The 10,875-nt window shown below is 44.8% G+C and overlaps 1 protein-coding gene across 1 annotated transcript in view; it reads left to right on the forward strand.

Moving 5' to 3' along the window:
* The first annotated feature begins 7,654 nt into the window (after nucleotides 1-7,654).
* RNF14 (ring finger protein 14) overlaps nucleotides 7,655-10,875 on the forward strand; it is a 24,648-nt gene continuing 21,427 nt past the window's right edge. Inside the window, exon 1 of the mRNA XM_021717280.1 lies at nucleotides 7,655-7,687. The gene's annotated coding sequence lies outside the window, so the exon portion shown is untranslated. The remainder of the gene's footprint in view (nucleotides 7,688-10,875) is intronic.

Raw genomic sequence — 10,875 nt, forward strand, 5'->3', positions numbered from 1 at the left:
GCAATCTTGAATTCCATGGCACTTCTTACCTTTTGGGCTTATGAGTATTGGTATATAAGAGTTTGTACATCCACGTCACACGGTAGCTTCCGGGAGACTTACTGAGAACAAAAAGAATCTGGGTTACAGGGGTCGCCAATCCAATAATTCTCCATGGACACATTATAAGGGCTAATCTGGAATCTGGGATTCGATTTACACAAATTCTTTAGGGCTACAGGCTTCTTAGATATGACAAATTAGTCATTATAGATTCTCAGCAACCTTCTGGTCTTCTAGATAGTTGTAAATGAGAATAAGGACCTACAAGTTCGTTGGGTTCCTTGGGACAACAAAGGACAGATTCCAGGACCCAAAGGATCTTATCGCCATATTTGTATGTAACTATCGCCCTAAGATGTACCCTGCAATCCTAAAACTTCTGTTTGTCTTTCTTTTCTGATAGGGGCCTGGTGTTTTGAGGTTGCCAAATATTTTTTACGTACTTTTAAGGGTAACAAGTATTCATGGATTCAACGACCCTAGGTATTTTCTGGGCATCTGCATATTTCTATACAGAGTTTTTGGATCCTTTTTTTTTTTTTTTTTTTTTTTTGAGTTGGAGTCTCACTCTGTCGCCCAGACTGGAGTGCAGTGGCCGCTCCCGGCCACCGCAGCCTCGACCTGCTGGGCTCCGGCGATCCTTCCGCCTCAGCCTTCCGAGTAGCCGGAATTACAGGCGTGCGCTACCACGCCCGGCTGATTTTTTGATTTATGGTAAAAATAAGGTCTCGCCGCCCAAGCGGGTCTCGAACCCGCGGGCTCAGCAATCCACTTACCTCAGCCTTCCAAAAGGCGCGGGATTACAGGCTGAGCCACCGAACCCAGGTAGTTTTTTTCTTTCTTAAAATATTATATCTATATCTATAGATCTACTCTGTGTGTGTGAGTGTGTGTGCATGTGTGTATGTATATTGTCCTGTCTTGACTGGGGCCATGAATGCAAAAAATTGACTTCTTGGGTCACAAGAAAGTTTGAATTTAGATTTCACAGATGGTTTTTTATTGTTGTTTGTTTTATTCACACTGGGGCCTAAGACACCCTAAGACAACCCTAAGGCAACCCTTTGAGATTCCAAAGGCCACAACGCAAGGCCCCAGGCTTTCTAAAGGTGGTTAGAGATTGGGACTGAGGCCCCTTTAGTAATTTTCTTTCTTTCTTTCTGACTGCAAGGGTCATCTGATTTTTAGCAGCCATTTCAGGGGGTGAACAGAGCTGTTGCTAGAGTTTGTCTGGAAAGGCCACATTTCTCTGAGTTTCGACAATACATTTGAAGGACCAGAAGTACTGCCAAATAGGTTTGAAATAGCTGAAGACAGCCCCTCTGAAGCCCAAAATATGCTTTAAAGAAGGCAGTATTGAAGTTGGTGCTTGAAAGCCTCCCTCACCACCATCTTGAGGTTGCTCACACTTGGGTCCTTGACCATGGGGAGAGCTGAGGGGTGAAGTGAGAAGGGTCGGGGTAAGAAGATCTTTTCAAAACACTTGCAGTCCTGAGGAATCTTGAGAGTTCAGACCAGTAGAGGGTGACTTTGAGTCCTGGAGGACTCCCAGGCAACTGAAGGAAGCCAAGATCATGCCCCCACCACAAATGCCCTTCTGGGTGGGCCACCCTCTCCCAGTACTCAGTTCTTCCAGGTTCCTCTGGAATCTTCCCAGCAGCTGCCATGGCAGCTCTGGGGAAGCCGCTTGGGAAGGAAGCTAGACCATCCAAGGTCACTCTCTTTTTCAGGAAGATCTCATTGAAGTTAGAGCCCATCTACCAGGAAACGTGACTGGGAGACTCAGATAGATGTTCTGGGCTACCTGCTCCTGGCACTTGTGGACTTTGGTGGGACAGATGACAGATGTCCACTCCCACACAATGGCACCTCTTTCCCAGGTCAGTGCAGAAAGAAGAATGCATTTTGTAGGAAGGAATTTGCCAAGAAATAGTACTTTTCAAGACAGGAAAAGGCTTTGTGTCTTCGTAGAGAGCTGAGGTTCTCAAAAGGGGCCACATATCACAACCACTTGGAAAGCTTTGCAAAATACCAGGGACAGGACAAGACAATACCTACTTTTTCCTTTCCCAGCCCGCCAAGGAGTTTTCTGTAATTGCCAGTTCAATGTTTCCCCCTTCTAAAAGGCTGCTTCGTCTTTCAGATTACTTGAGACAAGGCTGGGAAAGTTGGTTGGATCTTTTTGCTGGAAAGAGAGGCTAAATTAATCTACATGATAAAATGAAAAATAGATGGGAGGAAGGGGAATGTTGAAAGTTGAGGAGATTATGAAGAATAGCAGTGGCTGTAAAGGAAGTAGATTGAACATCTACTTTTTGACTTCTGGATGAGTTGTTGCAAGCAATGGACCTCCATCATGTTTTTCAAGAAAAATGCAAGAAAAGATTTTTGTTCTTTTCAAAACTTATTTTGTGCATTAGTAACCATAGCACGGACCCAAAACTGGGCCACTTGAGTTCTGAGTTGATAGGGGTTACACACACATGTCTCTCTCCCTAAGCCTCAGAGAGAAAGGATACTACTTCTGGTACATAGGCTTCAGTTCTGATATGCTACAGGTGATTCCGACACACACCCTTATCTCCGTTCCAAGTTCATTGAAAAGCACTAATTAGGTGTTTCAGAAGTACCAGCACCCTTGCAAAGGCCAAACTCTATAGTCATCAGGCCTTTCTTTCTTCCTTTTTTTTTTCATTTTATTTGAGTCAGAGTCTTACTCTGTCACCCAGGTTAGAGTGCATGGAGTGCAGTGGTACACTCAAAGCCACTGCAGCCTCCACTTGCTGGGCTGAGGCTATCCTTCTGCCTCAGCCTTCTAGGTAGCTGGAACTACAGGTGCACACCACCACGCCTGGATAATTTTTTGATTTATTGTAGAGATGAAGTTTTGCCAAGTTGCCTGGGCTGGCCTTGCACCGTTGGGCTCAGGCAATCCTTCTTCCTCCGCCTCCCAAAGGGCTGGGATTACAGGCATGAGCCACCACACCCGGCATCATTAGGCCTTTCTTAGCCAGCATCCTCCTGTTCCCCACTTCCTCCCACCCCTGTGTCACTGCTCATCAGGGCTCTGGACTCGCCTGGTTCTCCCGCCATATCTCTGAAGATTCATCCATCTGTGTCTCTGACTCCTCCTTTGGTTTTTCTTCCTCCTGACTCCCAGGTTTGGGCATGTCCCCAGACACTATCTTCAACCCTCTCCTTTACATAGATCATTGGCCCAGAAAGAGGTTGCCAGATTTAGCAAGTAAAAATACAGGGTGCCCAGTTAAATCTGAATTTCAGATAAACAATGGGTAATTTTTTAGAATAAATATTTTTACCTGATTACCCTGTCTAGAAATAATGTATGCTCTCGACACGAGTTCCTTTTCTTTCTTTCTTTTTTATTAGAATTTTGGTTTACACAGTGAATTTGAAAATCTATTAGTAAACACAAAAATCAAACATATTGACTGGGAGCATCATCTGTGCATGAATATTCAGAAGCTGACTCTGTTGATTGGCCTTGTTATGTATTCAGCATTTCTGGGTGACTCCAAGATCGAACTATTCTCAAACTACCCTGGAGGAAGCTAGATCACACTCATTCATTAAATCATTTGCTCATCCAGTCACTCATTTATTTGGCGGAATTCAGCATGTTCTTCTCTATTTACAAGGTCATTTTTTAGGGGCAAGGGAAGTAGTTCAAGTTGACCCACATTTTCCCTTCCTCTAAACCACTGGTTTGGTTTTTTTCTTCATATAGAATCTAATCAGCCTAATTCTCTCCTTGCCTCAGAAAGGCTCTTGCAGAAGGAAAATGAGTCTTCCGTCGTTCCATAAATTCTCATGGGGCTTCCCTTTATAAGTTTATGACAGCCAGGAGTTGAGCCTGGAGCTCTGAGAGAAACAGCCGCACACTGATTTATGATGGCAGCTGCTGCTAAATCTCACCCCTCCTTCCTTCTTACAGAGCCATGTTACCTTGGGGTTACAAAACTCTTTTCACTGTTATTCAGGGGAATAATAATAGAATGCCAGGTTGCGAGTATAAACATGATCATTCTCTGCCTATTACTGTAAATCAAATTTTACCTGGCATCAGGAGCACAGAAAACATGTTATACTGTCAGCCACCTCAAGCCTTTGCAGCAGTCTGTCTTTGTGTAACCCTGGGATGACCTGACCTGAGTTATAACTTGGGCTGCCCTGACCAGAGAAGCTGCCCACACAGGAAACCTGGCTAGTTCTCCATAGAGAACCAACTGACAGCTCTCCTTAAGCATAGCACTGGGGTCAGTGGTGTGGGCCTGGCATATCAATTGCTTGGGTCCAAAGCTTGGTTTAGGAATTTACCATCTGTGAGACAATGGCAAGTCAATTAACTTCTCTGTGATTAGTTTCCTTAGCTTTAAATCAGAATGATTATGATGATGGTGACCATGTTACAGGGTTGCTGTCAGGTTTCATTTAGTCTTAATACACAGTGCTCAGAGCAGGGTCTGGGAACACTAGTAGCATTCTTGGTTTCTTTTTTTTTGAGTTGGAGTCTCATTCCATCGCCCAACCGCAAATGCAGTGGCACACTCATGGCCACCGCAGCATTGACCTGCTGGGCTCCGGCGATCCTTCCACCTCAGCCTTCCAAGTAGCCAGAACGATGGGTGCACTCTACCATGCCTGGCTCATTTTTTACTTTGTAGAGACAAGATCTTGCCAAGTTGCCCAGGCTGGTCTCGAACCCGTGGGCTCAGTCAATCCACCCACCTCGGCCTCCCGAAGTACTGGGATTACAGGCTGAGTTACCGAGCCCGGCCTCCAGTAGCATTCTAAGTGTTAATTATTTATAATTGTGCTTCTAGTGTAGTATCTCCTCCCTCTTTTTTTTTTTTAGGATGAACCCCCATTAAAAATTTTTTTTTCAGGTTTCCACATATTAATAGACTTTTAAGATCTGTGTGATGAGCAAATACACAATGCAAAGAGACTAGCCAGAACTCAGAGATCCTTCTGTATGGGGCAGGGATCACCACTGTCTAGTCTCATCTGAGAGGTGGGCAGGGCTTTCCTCTCCACACTGCTGCTCCTCTGTGTTCAAGGGCTTATTTCAGGGGTGCTTATTTATTGTGAGTGGTGGCCCCTGAAAAGGAGGCTGTCCCCACTGGGAAGGTGGGATGCGCCCAGCAAAATCTCTGGACACTGCCAGGTGCAGTTGCTCAAGCCTGTAATCCCAGCACTTTGGGAGGCTGAGGCGAGAGGATTGCCTGAACTCAGGGGTTCAAGACTAGCCTGGGCAACTTGGTGAGACCTTGTCTCTATAATAAATTTAAAAAAGACCGGGTGTGGTAGTGCATGCCTGTAATTTCAGCTACCTGGAAGGCTGAGATGGAAGGATCACCTGAGCCCAGCAGGTTGAGGCTGCAGTGGCTGTGAGCATGCCACTGCATGCCAGCCTGGGCAACAGAGTGAGACTCCAACTCAAAAAAAAAATTCCCTGGGCACCAGATACCAGTGATGGATTCCTGGGAACAAGTGCAGACCCTGGTGGAGGGCCTGCTCACCCTTCCAGTCAGAAGCAGTGTTTTGTGATTTGCTCAACTCTCCACTCAATGACCTGGGTCCTGGTCTCTGGTCTAGGTTGCACACTCTATGCTCTCCTAGCCCTAGGCCTCATTATCTAATGTCCCTGGGGATAAGAGACAGAGTTGGGTCTCTTTCTCTGTGTTTTACTTTCTACCTTTCATCAGGTCATAAATCCACATCCTAACTTTCCTGGGACCTTCCCTTTTCATTCTTAAGGCCAGAACTATGTTGCTCTCTTTGTATTTGTTACCACAAACCCTAATTCTCTAACAGGCTGCTGGAAGGGTCAAACTTATGAGGAACTGGTCCAAACCCTGGCTCCACCACTGTATAATCCAGTCAAATCATGTCACCCCTTCGTGCTTCAATTTCCTCATCTGTGAAATGGGAGAGACAAGATTACCTAAGTCATGGGGTCCTGGGCATTTAAATGAGATAATCATGTGAAGGACTTAGCACAGTGGGGTGCTGGGCACACAAGAGAGCTCAATTTAAAAGACTATCTAGGCATATGACACCAAAGACACAAAGGTCTGTTCCTTTCATGAAGTTTAAAAACAAAACTAGGCCAGGCTCGGTGGCTCAGCCTGTAATCCCAGCAGTTTGGGAGGCTGAGGCGAGTGGATTGCCTGAGCCCACGGGTTCCAGACCAACCCAGGCAACTTGGCGAGACCTCATCTCTACAATAAATCAAAAATTAGCCGGGCGTGGTGGCACGCGCCTGTAGTTCCGACTACTTGGAAGGCTGAGGCAGAAGGCTCGCCAGAGTCCAGGGGCTCGACCCTGGAGTGGCCGTGAGCATGCCACTGCACTCCAGCCGGGCAACAGAATGAGACTCCAACTCAAAAATATAAATAAATAAAATGAAATAAAAACAAAACTATTTTGAAGGCTGTCTTTATCCAATCCTGTCCTCAAAACTGGACTCTAAATCTTTTTTTTTTTAAATTGGGGTCTCACTCTGTCACCCAGGCTGAAATGCAGTGGCATGATGATGGCTCACCACAGCCTTGACCTTCTGAGCTCAGGCGATTCTTCCACTTTAGCCTCCTGAGTAGCGGGGACTATAAGTGAACACCACCACATCCAGCTAATTTTTTGATTTTTTTGGTAGAGACGTGGTCTTGCTAGGCTGGTCTTGAACTCCTGGGTTCAAGCGATTCTCCTGCCTCAGCCTTCCAAAGTACTGGGATTACAGGTGTGAGCTGCTGTGCCTGGCGAGATTCTATTACTATTATTATTATTATAGTCAAGGTCTCACTCTCTTGCCCAGGCTGAAGTGCAGTGGCATGATCACGGCTCACCAAGCTTCAACCTTCTGGGCTCAGGCAATCCTTCCACTTCAGCCTCCTGAACAGTTGGGACTACAGGTGCATTCCACCACACCCAGCTAATTGTTTTACTTTTTATTTATTTAGCTTTTTGAGTCAGAGTCTCACTCTGTTGCCCAGGCTGGAGTGCAGTGGCATGCTCACAGTCACTGCAGCCTCAACCTGCTGGGCTCAGGTGATCCTTCCACCTCAGCCTTCCAAGTAGCTGGAACCACAGGCACAGGTCACCATGCCTGGCTAATTTTTTGATTTATTGTAGAGATAAGGTCTCGCCAAGTTGCCCAGGCTGGTCTCGAACCCCTGGGCTCAGACAATCCTCTTGCCTCAGCCTCCCAAAATGCTGAGATTTCAGGCGTGAGTCACTGCACCCAGCATTTTTTTATTTTTTATAAAGACAAACTCTCACTATATTGCCCAGGCTGGTCTTGAACTCCTGGGGTCAAGCAATCCTCCTGCCTCAGCCTCCCAAATCCCAATCTCAGCTGAGATTACAGGCGTGAGCCATCGTGTCCAGTCTAAATCTTTAGTTCACTTTAAACATTCACATAATTATTAACACTACTTTGAAATTCTCTCTTCTATCCCTCTATCTTGTGACCTCTGACATGAGGTCATGACATGATGTCATAATTCACCTCCTGCTCTGACTTTATGAGAATTTCCTAAGCTGGTTCCTGGGCTCTGTCACTTTTTGCACCTATAAGAAGTCTCTGGAAGGTCTCTGGTCTCACCTCTCTGAACACTCTAAGGTAGGGTTGCCATGCATTTTGCTCTTGGTTTTATTCTTTTAGCTAGACATTATATTAGTGAATGGCTTCAGAGACTCGTCTTCCTTGTCATGCATTTTTAAAAGGTATGTTTCTGGGTTTGGTATCTATTACAAGGGTAGTTAGGTTTCTGTTCTGTGGCAATCAAGATTTATAGTACAGAAAATTAGGAGTGATTATTTGTATTTCAAGTTTTCTCTCTATGGCAGCCAGGTAAGCCCTTGGGTGCCCTGATTTACTGTCTTGGTTTTTTCCTCTCTCCTGGGTATAGGACCAACTACATAATTTGCAGAGCCCAGGGCAAAATAAAAATGCAACCTCTTGTTAAAAAATTATCAAGAATTTCAAGATGGCAGCCACACAGCATCAAATTAAGAGCAGGGCCTTTTAAAGCCTGGGGCCCTCCTAAATACAGGGCCCAGGATGCAGGCCCACAAAGTTAATCCTGCCTGGAAGGCAATGGCCAGGAAGAGCTCTAGAATCCTGTAGGTTGGGTCAGAGTCCTTAGCTCTGCAAGTTACTCTTTTGGAGGAAGAAATATACAATGAGGAGGACACAGGAGCTGATTAGCTCATTAGAGGCACATTAGTTAGATGGTTTTCAGGAGCAGGAAACATTTCTGTATTCCACTTAAGTGCTGAATACAGTGCTTTCTTTGCACCTAAAATTTTTTTTAATTGAGATATAACTCACACAATAAAATTAACCCTTTAAAAATACACAATCCAGTGGTTTCTAGTACACTCACAAAGTTATACGCCTACCATTACTCTCTAATCCTCTCAAAATCCTATGCCCGTTAACAGTTACTTCACATTTCCTGCTGCCTCAACTCCCGGCAGCCACTAATCTACCTTCTGTCTGTATGGATTTGCCTATTCTGGACATTTCATATAAATGAAAAATATGTGGCTTTTTGTGTCTGACTTCTTTCACTTGGCATGTTTTAAAGGTTCATTCATTTGTAGCATGTATCAGTACTTTGTTCTTTTTTATAGCTGAATAATATCCCGTTGTATGACAATACCATGTTTTGTTTACCCATTCATTCACTGATGGACATTTTGACTATTGTGAATACTGCTACTGTATTACTGTATAAACATTCGTGTACAATTTTTTTGTACAAACATGTTTTTTGTTTTGTTTTGTTTTTTAGTTGAAGTCTCACTCTACCACCCAGGCAGGAGTGCAGTGGCATGCTCACAGCTACTGTAGCCTCAACCTGCTGAGCTCAGGTGATCCTTCTGCCTCCGTCTTCCAAGTAGCTGGAACTACAGGCCCACACAACCACACCCGATTAATTTTTTGATTTATTGTAGAGATGAGGTCTCACCAAGTTGGCCAGGCTGGTCTCAAACCCATGGGCTTAGGCAATCCTCTCACCTGAGCCTCCCAAAGTGCTGGGATTATAGGCATGAGTCACTGCGCCCAGCCCTTTACCCATTTTTAAATGAGATTGTCTTCAGTTGTTGAGTTGCAGGAGGTCTTTGTATATTTTGGGTAGTAAACATTTATCAGATATATATGATTTTGTGGGGGCTAAGATCCTTGGTCCCCTAATGATTGTTGTAAAATGATTGACATGAGGCAGATTAACTAATAGGAGAAAAGTTTATTTAATGTGTATACATAGGCACCTTTAGAATGAAGACTTAAAGCTGTAGAGAAAATTTTTTATGTTTAGGTTTAAAAAAGTATATATAGTCATGTGGAAATAAGATTGGATAAAAAGGGTATGCTCCAATCAATGCTAATAGACCGAGTGGGGACACCCAGCAAGACCTGTCTGTCTGGATTAGTTTGGCTTCTCTGGGCAGCATTCCTTCCTTCTGGGCATGGGCGGGGCCCTCTCTGGAATGAGACTCTTATGACCCAGTCAGATAAGGTATGTCAGGTAATTTTTTTAATGGCCAGTTTTTATATAGAAAGGTGGAAGGAAATTAGATGAATATTTTTAGGCTTTTTGGCTGGCTTTGGGGAAAAGAGGCTCTGGGTTCTATGAACCACCTTGGGGAAGAGGGCTTTTAGTGTTTATAGCTAGCCTCAGGGGAGAATGGGACTGTGAGACAGCAGGGCAGCAGAAGGTTAGAGGAAAACTTATTTTTGAGGTTGTTGCTGAGGCCTTCATTTCAAGGTACTGTTTTTTGAGTCCCAACAATAGTCAGATATTTTCTTCTAGTCAATGGGTTGTCTTTTCACTTTCTTGATCGTGTCCTTGGAAGCACAGAAGTTTTTAATTTCGATGTAACCAATTTGTGTATTTTTTCTTTTGTTGCTTAGGCTTTTGGTGTCACATCTAGGAAACTATTGCTTAATCCAAATTCATGAATATTTCCTCCTACATTTTCTTCTAAAATTTTATAGTTTTAGTTGTTACATTTAGGCCTTAGACCTGGTTTTAGTTAATTTTTTAATACAGTGTGAGATAGGGGCATGTAATTTTAATTCCTGCTCAGCCTGAGGATAATCATGTGACCATCGGTAAGTTCTTGAACCTGTCTCAATTTCTTTATTTATACAGTGGAAATAACAGATGGTACCTAAATCATAGATTATAGTGAGGATAACGGGAAAATGTGCATAAAACACTTAGCAGGCCGGGCTCAGTGGCTCAGAGGCTCAGCCTGCAATCCCAGCACTTTGGAAGACCGAGGCGTGTGGACTGCCTGAGCCCGCGGGTTCGAGACCAGCCCGGGCAACTTGGCGAGACCGCGTCTCTACAATAAACCAAAACTTAGCCGGGCGTGGTAGCGCGCGCCTGTAGTTCCGGCTACTTGGAAGGATCGCCGGAGTCCAGCAGGTGGACGCTACGGTGGCTGTGAGCGTGCCACTGCGCTCTAGCCTGGGCGACGGAGTGAGACTCCAACTCAAAAAACAAAACAAAAAACACTTAACAGAGTGCCTGAAGCACAATAAATGGGGTAGCCGTTATGTTATAATATGAGCAATGAACGAATACTTTCCTAGTGGAGGCGCCAGAAAGAAGGGCAGCATCCCTGAACAGGTATTGGGGATGGGGGAGGCTTGCTTGGCCACTTAGAGAAGCAGGTCTGGGATTGTTATGGGAGTCCCTGCCCCAGGTAGCCGTGGCCTTAAGATCTCCTCTGGGGATTGGTCACATTTCGAATTCCCGGGCCCCATCAGAGTTGCAGAAAGGAGCCCCTAGC

This window comes from Carlito syrichta, unplaced genomic scaffold, assembly GCF_000164805.1.
Source record: "Carlito syrichta isolate Samal-C Ts95f unplaced genomic scaffold, Tarsius_syrichta-2.0.1 Scaffold309624, whole genome shotgun sequence".
In the NCBI taxonomy this organism is placed as follows: domain Eukaryota; kingdom Metazoa; phylum Chordata; class Mammalia; order Primates; family Tarsiidae; genus Carlito; species Carlito syrichta.